The sequence below is a fragment of the Tursiops truncatus genome, chromosome 19, assembly GCF_011762595.2.
Source record: "Tursiops truncatus isolate mTurTru1 chromosome 19, mTurTru1.mat.Y, whole genome shotgun sequence".
NCBI classification, from domain to species: domain Eukaryota; kingdom Metazoa; phylum Chordata; class Mammalia; order Artiodactyla; family Delphinidae; genus Tursiops; species Tursiops truncatus.
In genome coordinates this window covers 52,554,058-52,569,400 of record NC_047052.1, presented here as the reverse complement: position 1 = coordinate 52,569,400, position 15,343 = coordinate 52,554,058, and positions in this window count along the sequence as shown.

The following is a 15,343-nucleotide window of genomic DNA, read 5'->3' as shown; positions in this document are numbered from 1 at the left end:
AAGACCCAATGCAGCCAAAAATAAATTAAAAAAAAAAACTAACCTTCTCTGAAAGCCACTGGGGAGGGGAGTTCAGGTCGTTTGAGTACGAACTACTCATTCTCCCTGCTTGGTGCCCTGCAATAAATGCTGTACTCTCCTTCACCACATCTTGGTATCAGTAGATTGGCTTTGCTATGCAGACCCAAGCTTGGTTTGGTAACAGAGTGTTGGTGGTTCTGTGTGGGTGTCTGGGGCATAACAGATGAGTAAGGGTCTTAGGTAACTGTTGGAAGCAGTTCACCCATTCATTCATTCACTCCTTCATTCATTCACTCAACAAACACAGAGTGAGCATCTGGTCTGTGATGAGTCTGGAGGCAAAGAGGAGACACAGCCAACTCTATTCATGTCCTGATGCTCCCCCCCACCCCCGGGGAGACACAGACAAATCTACAAGCATCTGGTGGAGACCCTGAAGATGGAAACACGGGCTGGGGCAGCAGGGTTACAGGCTTTGTCAGCACGTTGCTTTGGACACAAGTGATCAACTGGACATGGCCTGGACTCTGAGGGGACAAGAAGGAAGGTTCTCAGCTCTTGGACCCTGCTGTGGGCCCAGGGTCAATGAAGAGGCCAGATCGCCAAGAGGGTAGATCAGGGGAGGGGGGCTCTTCTCACCTCTTCCCTCATCCTCGCTGCTCATGGGACACCTGGCATTTCACAGTGCCCTCAGCTGGCCTTCAGGTCTTGCTTTATTTCTCACCTCCCTTCGTCCTGGGCTGACACTCTGTCATCCTGCCACTCCTGCTGGAGGCCACACCTGCGCTCACAATTGACCCCCGGTTCCCGCGAGAGGATCTGATGGGCTCGTTTGAATAATCCCACCGCTGATTGGGAACTTGTCTTAGTCAGCTCAGCTTCTGTCACAAAATGCCAACCAGGTGACTTGAACAAACACATTTATTTCTCACGGTTCTGGAAGCTGGCAAGTCCGAGATCGCAGTGTCAACAAATTTGGTTCCTAGTGAGAACTCCCTTCTTAGCTTACAGATAACTGCCTTCCTGCTGTGTCTTCACAAGGTCTTTCCTCATAGCATGCATGTGGCAGGGAGTGTGGCGGGGAGAGAGAGATTGCTCTTTCTCTTCCTCTTCTTATAAGGCCATCAATCTTAGGACTCCACCCTTATGCATTTATTGAATCTCAATGATCTTGGAAAAGCACTCTCTGAATAAGTCAATGCTGGGGAGTTAAGGCTTCAACATATGAATCTGCAGGGGACAACATCCAGTCTGTAGCATTCAGGTTCCATGGGGTCCCCACATTCCGTCTTGTCCTCTTCATAGGAAATTCCATACCTGTCACATGCAAAGAAAGCAAGCCACATTAGTAATTATGTTCTGCCTCTCCTCTCTCCACTGGAAAGAAGTATGTCCCATTCGCCATCATCCTGGTTTCCATGATGCTGAAAGCACAGCTATGTTTCCCAGGGTCCCCCAAGGAGTTGGAATCACCCCCTGAATCCCAACCTGCAGTATTTAGTCCAGGTGGGTTGTGGCCACAGGTACATCCTTACCAGGCTTGTCCCTCTTCTGGAACCAGTAGCCACAGGCAGGTGTGGATTCATTCCAGCCATCCCGAGGGTAGGAGATGGTGCAGGACACAGGGATGCACAAGCCCTCCTGTATCATCAAGGACTTATTCACTTCCAGCTGGAAATCCAGATGCTCAGCCTGAGGCCCTGGGGGTGAAAGGCTTGACCTCAGCCCCCCGCCCCCATCCTACTTACTCATTCCCAGATGGTAGGGGCAGCTCCAGCTCTGGAATGGGAAGGGCCAAGCCCTTTTCTGGCGTCTATGTTCCCTCTTTCAAGGAACCAAGAGCGCTAAGACCAAGAGGAAATCCTGAAAACAAGTGTGTGGGGGGGGAGGGGGAGAGAGGGAGGGGCAGGGCGAGAGAGAGAGAGAGAGAGAGAGAGAGAGAGAGAGAGAGAGAGAGAGAGAGAGAGAGAGAGAGAGAGAGATTGTGTGTGTTTGCAGAAGAGGAGTCTTAGACCTGCTCTCATCAGACCTAGGCTGTCTTGGGAGATGGTCCTCACTTACTCATTTTTCAGAGAGACACTGCAGTCCAGAGAGGGCAACGGACAACCCAAGATACTTGGAAAGGCAAGATCTGCTCCCCCGTCTCCTGGCTGCCTCTCCACGTCCTGTCCTTTGGAACCTGCTTTGCATACCAGGGACCCAGGCACTCCCGGGCAGGCATCAGAGAGTCACTACTTTTCATCATGCTGGCATATTATTCCTGCTGGGGATTAGTTCTGGAGTGGCCCGAGTTGGCTTTAAAGGCAGAAGAGTGTGGAAGAACCCCAAGTGAGCTGAGGGAGGAAGATTTTCACTCCTTCGTGTAATTAGCAATACAGAGTGAACACATTCAGTGCACCAGGGGCTGGGACTAAGACCTGGCCTCACCGCTCACTGTTTAGTGGGATGGGTCATAGGCAATTCCAGCATTTCAGTGATAGGAGCTGGAACAGGGGAAGAGCAGAGCCCTCGCTCTTCTAGGTTTTCCCCGAATCACCACACACCTGATCCCAACATCTGTTTGTTTTAAAAGGTGGGGGTGGGCGGGTCATTACTATCATCCGGTGGCCACAACCTGAACTTCTGCTTCTGTAATTTCCCACGTGAAGAGGTGGTCCAAACAGCAGCTCACTACAGGTTTCTACGAAAGAATGCTTGAGTACATGGGTGAAGGCTGTTCCTCTCCGCCTAATTCAAAGTGCAAAGCTGCTCTGGAACTTGCATCCCACATCAATCTTTTTTTTTAACGGAGGCTCTTGCTCTGGGCAGCACCTCCTTTACTCAAGGTTAACACGTGCGACTGTTTCTCTTGCTTTTCACATGCTCTGAGCACCTTGTACGCGTGTGCCCGGAGATGCCTGATTCACGCAGACTACTGTTTATTCTGTGGTGGGAAGAGCAAATTGTGTCTGGTATGAAGGCAGGACCTAGGTTTGTATCAGTGTGCAGTAAGGTTCTGTTACAAAATTTCCTGTGTAGCGGCCGCGAAAAGCCCTCCTCTCTCTCTGCAGAGGTTCCTGGAATGCTACTTTTTACCAACCTCCCATCTAGTGCAGAGAAGCCAGAACAGAATCTACCGTGAAACTGCAGTTCACCAAACGAGGATGAGGGAGGGCATTCTTGCCTGTTTGAGACCACCCTCCTTTGGGAATTTTCAGAGGCAGAAATCAGGTTGTGGCCATCAGATGGCAGTAACAATTCCTCAATTTCTAGTCTTAATTAAACCCAACAGCTATTGGAATCAGGTGACAGGTTATCTGAGACTTGTATGATTAGCCAGATGTAGTCCAGTTATGGTTGAAGCATGTTAGGGTGAGCATCTAGTGTCAATTAATTACTGTTCTAAATTATTTACCTACAGCAGATCCTCTGAGCCTTAGGAAAACCTGCCGAGGTCAGTAGTAATGATCCACTTACCAGTGATGAGGTTCAGAGATGTCAACACATTTTCTTTCTTTTTTTGTTTTAAACTGCGTATTGAGATATAATTTATATATGAATTTATATATCATATAATTATATATGATATCATTTATATATGATATAATTTATAAACATGGGACACATTTAATGTATACAATTTGATGAGTTCAGACATATGCATTTACCTGTGAAACAATGACCACAACCAAAATAAGAGAAATACTCATCACCTCCCAGAGTTTACCTGTGCACAGTACCGGTAACTACAGGTGCTACGTTGTACAGCAGATCTCTAGAACTCATTCATCTTGCATAACTGAAACTTTATATCCCCATTTCCTCTCCCTCAAACCCCTGACAACCACCACTCCATTCTCTGCTTCTCTGAATTTGCCTATTTTCGATACTTCCTAGAAGTGGAATCAGGAAGCATTTGTCTTTCTGTGACTGACTTATTCCACTTAGCATAATGCCTTACAAGAAATGCTTGAGAGAGTTCTTCAAGTTGAAACGAAAGGATGGTAAAGAACGACATGAAAGCATACGGGAGCATAAAACTCACCGGTAAAGGCAGATAAAGAGAGAAATACAGAATACCGTAACAGGGCAATGGTGGTGTGTAAATCACTTTGAATTTGAGTCTGAAAGTAAAAGACACAATTATTAAGGATAACTGTAGTATCCACTATTTGTTAATGGATACATAAGATCAGAAGATATAAGTTGCCACACGAAGAACGTGAAGTGTTGGGGGTGAAATTGTAGCGTTTGGTTATGGGATTAAAGTTAAAATGTTGTCAACTTATAATAGACTGTTACCACATGGTGATATTTCATGACCCCGCTTTCTAGAGAGCAGATCCAGCTCTTGCTTGGAGATAAGATTTGAATCTCATCTTCCTGTCTGTAGAGCAGGGGTGCCCAACCCCCGGGCTGTGGACCGTACGGTCCTCGGCCTGTTAGGAGCTGGGCCGCACAGCAGGAGGTGAGTGGAGGGCGAGCGAGTGAGCCAAGCTTCATCTGCTGCTTCCCACTGCTCCCCATTTCTCGCATTACCGCCTGAACCATCCCCCCTCCCTGCGCCTGTCCATGGAAAAATTACCTTCCACGAAACCGGTCCCTGGTGCCAAAAAGGTTAGGAACTGCTGCTCTAGAGCACCTGGGGTTTTTTTTGTTTTTCTGTTTTTTAAATTGAAGTATAGGTGACTTACCATGTTGTGCTAGTTTCAGGTGTACAACAGAGAGATTCAGATTTATATATTCTTTTCCTTTATAGATTATTACAAAATACTGAGTAGAGTTCCCTGTGCTATTCTGTAGGTCCTTGTTGGTTATCTATTTTATATATAGTAGTGTGTATATGTTAATCTCAGACTCCCAGTTAATCCCTCTCTCCTCCACCCCCACCCTTTTCCCTTTGGTGAACATAAGTGTGTTTTCTGTGTTTGTGGGTCTGTTTCTGTTTTTAACAGTATACTCCAAATCCCCAACCTGCCCCCCACCCCACAAAAATATATATAGTGAGGGATAAAATGTGGACTGGAGTTAAGTATTGAGTCGTCCACCAGGTCTGGGGCTCCTGTCTTATATGTCTCTGCCTCCTGAGTCCCTTTTATTTTTTTTTATTCAGGACATAGTTTGACCTGGCTTTAGATGTGGCTGGATTTCAGGGTGCATATGATGGAAGGGCCTCTCTCTCTCCTCGCTTTTTTGGTGTTGTTGTTGATTTGATTCAGCCTGGTTTTTGCTCTCAGATTCATACAGGTAGGAGCTGTGATGCCCACTTTGCAAATGAAGACACTGATGCCTGCAGAGGTTAGGTAAGTTTCCTTTAGAAACTGGAGTCTGGGCACATCTCACTGCCTCATGAGGTCCTGACCCTTGCAGCTGCGCATCTAGCTCAACGTTCCCTGGGGAACGTTGGTAGCGCGCCCTCTGCTGCTCATCCAGGGAATTACCGGGATCACTGCACAGGTTTCCACTGCCCTGATCATCTTTTTTTTTTTTTTTTTGGCAGCGCTGTGCTTAGTTCCCCCGCCGGGGATTGAACCCACCACGGCAGTGAAAGCACTGAGTCTTAACCACTGGACCTCCAGGGAACATCTCAACTTTTTCAATCCATATTTTTTCACTATCAACTTCTTCCTGATGCCTAGTTCCCACCCTATCACTCAGGGGCTAATCTATCTCAAGATTTATAGTCTCATTACATAGGTATGATAAATAGGAAATAATAATATTATTATTACTGTTATTATTAACAGTGCTATTGTTTTTAAAAAATTTTATTTATTTATTTTTGGCTGCGTTGTGTCTTCGTTGCTGCACGCGGGCTTTCTCTAGTTGTGGCGGGCAGGGGCTACTCTTCGTTGCGGTGCGCGGGCTTCTCATTGCGGTGGCTTCTCTTGTTGCTTTAGGCATGCGGGCTCAGTAGTTGTAGCTCGCGGGCTCTAGAGCGCAGGCTCAGTAGTTGTGACGCACGGGCTGAGTTGCTCCGCGTCATGTGGGTATCTTCCGGGACCAGGGCTCAAACCCGTGTCCCCTGCATTGGCAGGCAGATTCTTAACCACTGCGCCACCAGGGAAGCCCCGCTACTGTTAATCTTAAACTTATTACTATTTTCCCATTCCACTCCCTTCTTCTCTGGAAGCTGATAGGGGACCCTGCCACTTACCCTCTCTATCCAATGCTTACTGTACCCCCATGAGGATGTAGACCAAGAACGGGATTGCCGCGTTTCACAACTCCATGGCTCCCCCTGGTGGTCGGATGCACTTGGGGTGATGGGGTTTGCCCAGGCAGGTCCACAAGGATGGGGGCTGGGGGTTATTAGGTCTCCACCTTGTTTAGAGTTCCACAAAGATTCCAGGTTAATATTCCTTGTGCTCTCCAGGCCTGATACATAGGTGGGAGTGGAAGCTTATTAACGTCCGTGCTGGCTGCACCAGGCAGGACTTTGCCGTGGGCGGGGCTGTGACGTTTTGCTCTTCCGATAAGAAAGAACAAAGCTGCTCCCCTGGCTGCCCCCTGCTCCCAGGTGAGCACTGGGGCTGGCTAAGGGGAGCTATACCTGGTATTAGCATGTGTTTCCGGAGGGAATCAATTCCGCAACATCGGTCAGACTTCTCTGATTCCGGATGTTCAGGGGCTGATGATGTAGGAAACCTCACGCTCCTGACTAGGGGTCAGACAAGTTGCTCCAAGTGATAGGGAATCCAGGATGGAATGGGCCAGGGCCAGCTCCGGCATCTGCTTGAAGGCAGGAGAGTGAGTCTCTGGAGGCTGGGAGGTGTTGCAAGCCTGCAATCACCTCCCGAGGGTCTCACTGCATTAAACTCTCAGGTTCGTGCGATGAACCGGAACTGGACTCTGAATGAAACCGGTTCTATCTATCTTGGACCAGTCATCGCTGATCACGTACAGTCTGAATAAAAGGGAGGGACATTTCTCTGCAATAACTTGGCACAAAACTCTATCTGATGGGGCAGCTCCATGTCGGATGTCGCCAAAGAGGTCCGGTCAGAAGCTCTCTGTGAGAGAGGTTGCTGGTCTCCTCCTATTATCCCCCACTTCTCTTTAGTAATAAAGACCCCCCTCCCCACCCACCCCCACAATGGACACTTGTTCTTTCCCGCCGCTTTTGTATGTAACATTCAAGATGACCCAGGGGCAGAATTCTGATAGCATCACAACGTGTGGGAGTTTGGTGAAACTCAACGTGAATCAAGGTAAGTGTGTTCCAGCAGGATAGGTGTTAGCTCTTCTCTAAATGTTTGATAGAATTCGCCTGTGAAGCCATCTGGTGGCATGGATATATATACACTAGCAAAGATAAGGTAGATAGCTAGTGGGAAGCAGCCGCATAGCACAGGGAGATCAGCTCGGTGCTTTGTGACCACCTAGAGGGGTGGGATAGGAAGGGTGGGAGGGAGGGAGATGCAAGAGGGAAGAGATACGGGGACATATGTGTATGTATAACTGATTCACTTTGTTATAAAGCAGAAACTAACACACCATTGTAAAGCAATTATACTCCAATAAAGATGTTAAAAACATAACTAATGTAGAAGAAAATAAAAAGGTAAGCGTGTTCTAAGACTGAGAAAGTGGGGGGTGGCGGTGGTGACAATGCCCCCCAGAAAGGCTATGCTTTTCATCCAAATCAGAACTTGCTTTGGACGCAGAAAGAAGGCAATGACATTGTAAGAAACACAAAAGACTGAAGAATTCGATTACATCCTTTCTTATCACATTAGTTCCCTGCATTAGCCAACAGCTTATACTGAAAATGATGACCTAGGAGGAAATGGAAGGATAGGGCCCCAGAGTTCTTTCTCCTTCTCATCCTTCCTTACCCATCAGGAATCTGAGGGCAGAGCACGTGGGCAGAATGTGCCTGTATCAGGAAGTGAAATAAAAACACTGAGGTAACAGGGAATGTTATGAACCTACTGTTTCCCCCCAACTAAATTCGTATGTTGAAGTCCTAACCCTCCAGTCAGGACCTTTAGAGACATAATTAAATAAAAATGAGGTCATTAGGGTGGGTCCTAGTCCAATCTGCCTGGTGCCCATATAAGAAGAGGAGATGAGGGCACTGACACACCAAGAGGCAAGACCCTATGAAGACAGCAAGAAGACCGCCACGCACAAGTGAAGGAGAGACGGTGCCTCAGAAGGCACCAACCCTGCAGACACCTTGATCTTGGACTTCTAGCCTCCAGAACCGTGAGGAAATAAAGGTCTGTTGTTTAAACCACCCGGTCCGTGGTACTATGTTACGGCAGGCTGAGAAGACTAACACAAAACCTTATTGTATAATGAGTGCAGATTTCCAGTTTCAGAAGATGAAAAAGGTTTGGAGAGTGATGGTGGTGATGGTTGCACGACGATGTGAATGCACTCAAAGCCACGGCACTGTGTACTACTTAAAAATGGTTAAAAGAGTCCATTTTATGCTCTGTAGACTTTGCCACACACACACAAATTTGAATTAGTGCAGTGCGGTGTTTCCACTCTTCTGTTAAGAACAAAATACATACACCTGTACCACTGACAAATTAGGAATCGTGCAAACTCCAGGATTTCATAGACGAGTTAAATGTTCTTGTACTCAAAACTGGCATTGCACAATAGAAAGACGAATGGTAAACTAATGCTAATAGCTTAAAATTTAATTTTTCCTAGAGCGACATTAAATAGCAAATATAAATCGCCACGACGAGTCAAGAGAAGCACAGCAGGGGCTTCCCTGGTGGCGCAGTGGTTGAGAATCCGCCTGCCGATGCAGGGGACATGGGTTCGTGCCCCGTTCTGGGAAGATCCCACATGCCGCGGAGCGGCTGGGCCCGTGAGCCATGGCCACTGAGCCTGTGCGTCCGGAGCCTGTGCTCCGCAACGGGAGAGGCCACAACAGTGAGAGGCCCGCGTACCGCAAAAAAAAAAAAAAAAAAAAAGGAAAAGAAAAACAAGAGAAGATGGTTAGAGGTGCGGCCCTGAGAGAAGCCTCAGGCTTGGGTCCAGCTACTCCCTCTGAGCCCCCACCTGCCTTACCCCGACCCCCATCTCAGGAGTGTCTCATCCCAGTCCTACCCAGGGACCTCTAAGGCCTTCCCCTGTGACCGCTCCTGGATCCTCTTCATTATCCACCATATACAAGGAGACCAGGTTACACATGTAATTCTATTTCATTCTTCCTCTCTCTATCCTAAAAAAGGTATTTTCCATCGTCCCTCCTCCTGTCATCGCTGATGTCCAGGGAGCAGTTGGTCTGGGGGTCCCCAAGGAGGAGGATTCAGCTCCGAGTTTCCTCCTGTAGTTTATGATTTGGATCGTTTGTGGCCACTGGAGCCTCCCAGTCTGTATCTTGGAACCAGTAGCCGTGAACTGGGGTACAGTCAGTCTAGCATCTCCTGGGATAGTAGAAGGAGCAGGGCACATGGACACACAGGCCCTCCTGCACCGTCACCAGCCCCTGCACTTGCACCATGTAATCCTTCCTGGACTCCCTCTGGCCCTCGGCCCCCTCCGTCTACCAGAACAGGGCCACCAGCAGCAGCAGAAGCACATCTGGGGGTGACAGTGCCAGGGTCCCCCAGGGAAAGTCTGTTTCTCAGGGTTCGTCTTTCAGGAACTAAATGTTGCAAGATTTAGAGGAGCCCCAGCAGGAAAATGTGAGTGAGGTCAGAACATTGAGCCTCCTCAGAGGAGGAACTTCACAGCCAGAGACTGTTGGCACCAGGAGAGCCCTTAGAGATCAACCACGCACCACCCCACGTCCACTCCTGGGGACACTGGACCAGGGAAGGTGAGAGACTTGCCCAAATCCACACCCCATGCTGGGCCTGAGCTCCATTTCCTGCCTCGCTGTCAATGCCCTTCCCCTCAGGGGTCATTTTCTGCAAAGTGAAAGTTGGTCCCTTCTGGCCAGACCCCTTGAGTCGCAGGGTGTAATTTGTGGAGGTCGGTCCAGCCAGGGTGGGACGTAGGGACATGGGAGGTGGAGGGGACCTCTCCCAGTGTCCATGTGATGGGCATCCCCTCTCTGCTCCTGACATCACACACCAGGCCTAGACGCTGTCCCTTGAGTCACCGTCCAGTGGGGAGACAATAGATGTCCTGGCACCTGGAGCTGTGATGGGGGATGCACAGGTGTGTAGGGTGTCGCTGTCCCAACAGGGTTGGAAGTTGAGTGTCAGGAGGACTGAGTAGAGGGGAATCTCGGGCAGTGGAGTTGAGGATTCTGTGTATTAACACACATGGAAGACTTGGAGGGGAGGTGGGCTTTCAGGATGCCTGGGAAACAGAGCATGGTTCTCTGTACGGATTTCGAAAGGGATGGAAACTAGCCCATGTGTTGTGGCTGTCCAGGCGCCAGGATTATTTCTTCACTGCTGGTGTGTCTTATGACCACACTTCTCTTTGTTACTCCAGAGTGTGGTGGGGGTCTGTCAGCCTCTGGGGCTTTGCCCGCGCAGGTTCTGCCCCCAGAAGTACAGGTGTGCAGGAGACCTGGAGCGAGGAACACCAGCCTGGCAGTCGCCCACCCTCGGGGATGGTAAGGATTTCATGAGAGAAGAGACATGCACCGAACTGACAGAAGATTATTTTTAACTGTGTGGCTGGGGGCTGGGAGGAAGTGGTTGGAAGGCATGGCAAGCGGTGACTCCTCAGAGCCATGCTGGGTTTTTTTGAAATATTATTGGGGAAAGATATAAGACAACTTACCGATTCAACACAAAACGAACACCCTCCAAGAAACAGAACACTGCCAGGCCCCCAGGATCTCTCTCTTGTTTCTCCTCCCCATTCCCACACTTCACTCCTTCAATAAGCCCCTAGCCTCACTTTAATGCTATTTGGTTCCTTGCTTTTCTCTGTAGTTTTAACATCCGAGCATGCTGCCTTCAGTACTATGGCTTTGCACTTGTTTTTCTTAAGACCTGGTATAAAGAGAGAGAACTGCCATCTGTTTTCTTCCATTCAGCTTCATGAATCTGCCCGTCCTATATCATCCCCTTCCTGGAACCATTACCCATAACACGGGGTAGCGTCGGTGCTGGGATAATTGAGAAGGGAAGGTGCGGGGTCTAAGCACGCAGGGCACACGCACGCCATCAGCAACTCCTGCATTTTCAGCTGGTATCTCATCCTGCAGCCCCATCCCCCTCCTCGTCCTGGCCAACTCACTCTCTCCTAGCAGGGGTAGTTACAGCATCTCTGTGCTCAGAGGCGCGGGGCTATGCCCAAACTATTTCCCATGGTCCTCAATTTGCAAAGAAAAGCAGAATAATTGGAGGAGAGACACAGGGAAGCCACAGAGGATCTAACAGTGTGCGAAAGAGGAACTTATGACCACAGGACATCAGAGCTAGGAGGACTTTTAGCCCCAGTTATTCAATTCGCAGAAGAAGACACTGAGGTTCAGAGTGGGCAAGTGGATTGTCCAAATCACACAGGAGCCCTGTCTCATGCACCATGGACTGCACAGGGACACACTTCATCAATCTTTGCCCAGGGTTCATTGGCTGGGTGATAAGAAGTGTATGTTAATATGAGAAGGAAGAATTGTCTACTCTTACAGTGAGGCGAGGGAAGAACTTTCAGTCACTTATCCACCATCCACACTGTGCCTTTAGGTTTCTAGTAAAGATTCAGCTCTTGTTCTTGAGGAAAGCAGCATCTGATTGGGGGGACAGGTTACGTGACAATTTCAGTGCCATAGGGAAAATGCCTGTGATGGGAGAAACAAAGGCAGGTGATGGGTGGGGCTGTTGTTCTTCTGGACTAGAAGGTGAGTTCTCAGAGAGGAATAGGCCAGGTAGACATGGTAGGGACTTTCAGGCACTCACAGGGTATGTGAATTCTGCAGATGGTCCTGGACTCTCAGGTACTATGTTCTCCATCCCACTTACTCTCCCACTGTGCTGGGGATCCTTCACCAGCAACCAAGTTCTGTGCTCTGTTCGGGACCACCCCCACCTCTGCCCCAGCAGGGGTCGGACCTCTGCCCCAGCAGGGGTCGGGCCTCTGCCCAAGACTTGCTCCTAGGGATCCCGGGGATCCCTGGGAAAAGGCGATGCCGCTGTCCGTGGTGCTGATTCAGAGTCGAGTGCTGACTCGGGATGTCTGCAGCTCTGGGGCAGAGGAGGGGGAGCTGATCACAAAGAACAGGGACCCTAGGTCTGTATTCAGGAGGGTCAATATGTCAGATGTGCTGGAAAGGGTCCAGGTCTGCCTGCGAGGAAGCGCTCAGGGGAAAGGAAGACCTCTGTTTCTCCTCCTTGACCTTCTGGCAACCCTCAGGAATGTCCTATGGACATTCAATAACATAGGCTGTCGACACCGGTCCAAGCTCAGGGAAGGTGAAAGTTTTGTGCTACCCTTTTACAGATATGGTCTCATTTCATTTTCTGAACACCCCTGACAGAAAGGGGTAATCCCCCCCACAGAGAGAGGGTGCAGCTGACAGACGGAGGAGTAGCTGTAGGTACTAGTCTCCAAAGACCACTCCAAACAATCCTACCCCTGCCTTATGCAAACATGGTCATCCTTTTATTACATAATGGAATTTATTATGTCTTCCTCTCGAATCTGGATTGGGCCCGTGACTGCTTTTCCCAATAAAATGTGGAGGACAAAACGTCCTGAGATTTGTATGACTCAGATATTAAGAAGGCCTGGCAGCTTCTGCTCCTGTCTCATGGATCCCTGGGTATCTGTGTAAGCAGTCCAGGGGACTCTGATGGAAAGAGATGCTACACAGGGAAACCCTGAGGGGTTAGACCTTCAGCCCCAGCCCCAGCCACAGTTTCAACATGACTGCCTGAAAGAGCTCAAGGCAAAACTAGAAGTGAAACTGCCCACCTGGTCTCTGGCCAATTCATAGCACCATGAGATAGCATTAAATGATTGTTGGGGCCATTGAGTTTTAGGGTGGTTTGCTGTGCAGCAATACATAACCGAACTAGCAGCCCACACGAATTATAGCTAATAGGGGAAAAGGGAAATTGGAGGCTTACTCACCACCAATTTTCTCACGTACTGTAAGTACGTAGGTAGGTACATATGTATTTATTTATTTGCTGCAATGCACAGCTTGCGGGATCTTAGTTCCATGACCAGAGATGGAACACGGGCCATGGCAGTGAAAGCACCGAGTCCTAACTACTGGACCGCCAGGGAATTCCCCCACATACTGTATTTAAAGGATGACTTTTAAATGGTAACTTGAAGCCTTCAGTGAAGATAACCTGTGGCGTCTTTGTCAGGCTGGTGAGCTCCAAGCAACAGGGTGGCGCTGCCCGTGGTGCTGAAATAGAGCCAGGTCCTGAGCTCAAAAATCGCCCAGCTCCAGGAGGGGTCTGATCCCTCAAGCATGGGATCCAAGACTCAGGCCAGGAAGGAAGCCATATAACCTGGAGTGGTGAAAAGATAAGGTCTTCTTAACAGAAAAGGATTCGGGGACAAGAAGACCCTCTTATCAGTGGGCTGGGGTTCTCTTATTTTTCTCTCTGCTTCCTAGTTCATCCTCAGGGATGCTTCTGCATGTCTGCCTGTCCTAATTGCTTAAGGGAATAAAGGACAGTGAGTCTACAGGAAAGACCATGGGGCCTAAGGTTGAGGACACTAATGGGGACCAGAGAGAGAAGGATTACAGGAGAGTTTCGGACCTTATGTAGAGAGATTGAGAAATGAACTGATAGGAACTCATCGGGGAGGGACCGTCAGTTTCAGCAAGTAATTATAATAATAGTGAGAAGTATTCATAATCCTCATTAACTATTATATTTCAGGAAAAATGTTAAACTATGTTTTCTCATAAGACCTTACTAGGTATGATTTGTACTTATTAAATAGAATGTTTAGATCTAGGTTTTGGAGGGACCAGCTGACTTTCCCTCATTCTTGAATGTTGATTGAACATCTACTCTATGCAAAGCACCATCCCACACATGAGGTTAAATGGTGTCACGGTATGGTCTATAACGTCATCAACACCAGGTCCAGCTTCCCAGAGCCAACGACATTTGATTACCCCCTTGGTAGACTTCTTTTTTTTTCTGGGCATTTGTTTTCTCTATTATATGTCCTATTGGAAGTATGATTTTATGTTGTTCTGTTTTATTTTTCTGGGCAATTACCTAGTCTTCTAAATTCAATTCTCACTTAAAAAAAAAAAAATATATATATATATATATATTTAGTTAGTTAGTTGCACCAGGTCTTAGATGTGGCAGGCAGGCTCCTTAGTTGTGGCATGCAAACTCTAATTTGAGGCACGCATGTGGGATCTAGTTTCCTGACCAGGGATCAAACCCCGGCCCCCTGCATTGGGAGTGCAAAGTCTTAAACACTGCACCACCAGGGAAGTCCCCTCACTGTTTTTTTTAAAAAAGAGGAAATGTGCTATATTTAATAAAACTTTCAAATGAGGTTGGGCATTTATTTTGCTTCCACTTTATCTTGAGTGAAAGTGCTTTTCTTTTCTTTTTTTTTTGGCTGTGCCGCGCAGTATGTGGGATCTCAGTTCCTCGACCAGGGATCGAACCTGTGCCTCCTGCAGTGGAAGCCCAGAGTCTTAGCCTCTGGATCTCCAAGGGAAGTGCCCCAAAATGCTTTAAATTCACCACCTCTGGAGATTCATTTTACCAGTTCTTTCTAATTTCGCAACTGGAATAAACTTTCTAGAGCACAAACCACTCTTTGTAGGTGTTGTTAATTCAATTTGACTTCACATAAGCCCTTTAAGGCAGGTATTGCTATTATCATCCCCATTCTACAGATGAGCAAACTAAGACAGTGCATGTAAAGTGCTAAGCACACTGTCTAATAACCTCTGCTTGAATTTTTTCCCGTGATGCCCTGGCTAGCAGTGATTGAGGCTCAGCTTCCAGAGCTCCTAACACCGACGTCAAGCTTTGTCACCTGTATTAACTATGACTCTCTCACCCCCACCAGGCAGAGGGCTAAGAGGACTGTGACTTCGCTTGTGTCACCAGAACCTAGCACAGGGCCAGCCTGGCACAAGGAGACCTCAGGAAATGACCATTCAACAGAAGAACCAACGAGCCAGTGATGACAAGAACTGGCCCATGATGACCCTTGATGGTGACTTCATGGAGGCCATCTCATCTTACACTAAGGCATCATGGCTCCCCTGTCATGAGGAAAGCATGGCCTCCACAGTGCCTGTCAAGCCACTCGTGACATCACTCACCACAGACCCGCACACCCTGGGGCTGTGCACCTCTGTCTTGGGATCCCTGAGGCTCTGGTCCCTTCATCGTGAGGACCTTTGAGCATCAGTTTTGGGGGATCTGGTTTGGGGACCCTGGGTCTCAGTTTCTGAGGCCCAGGA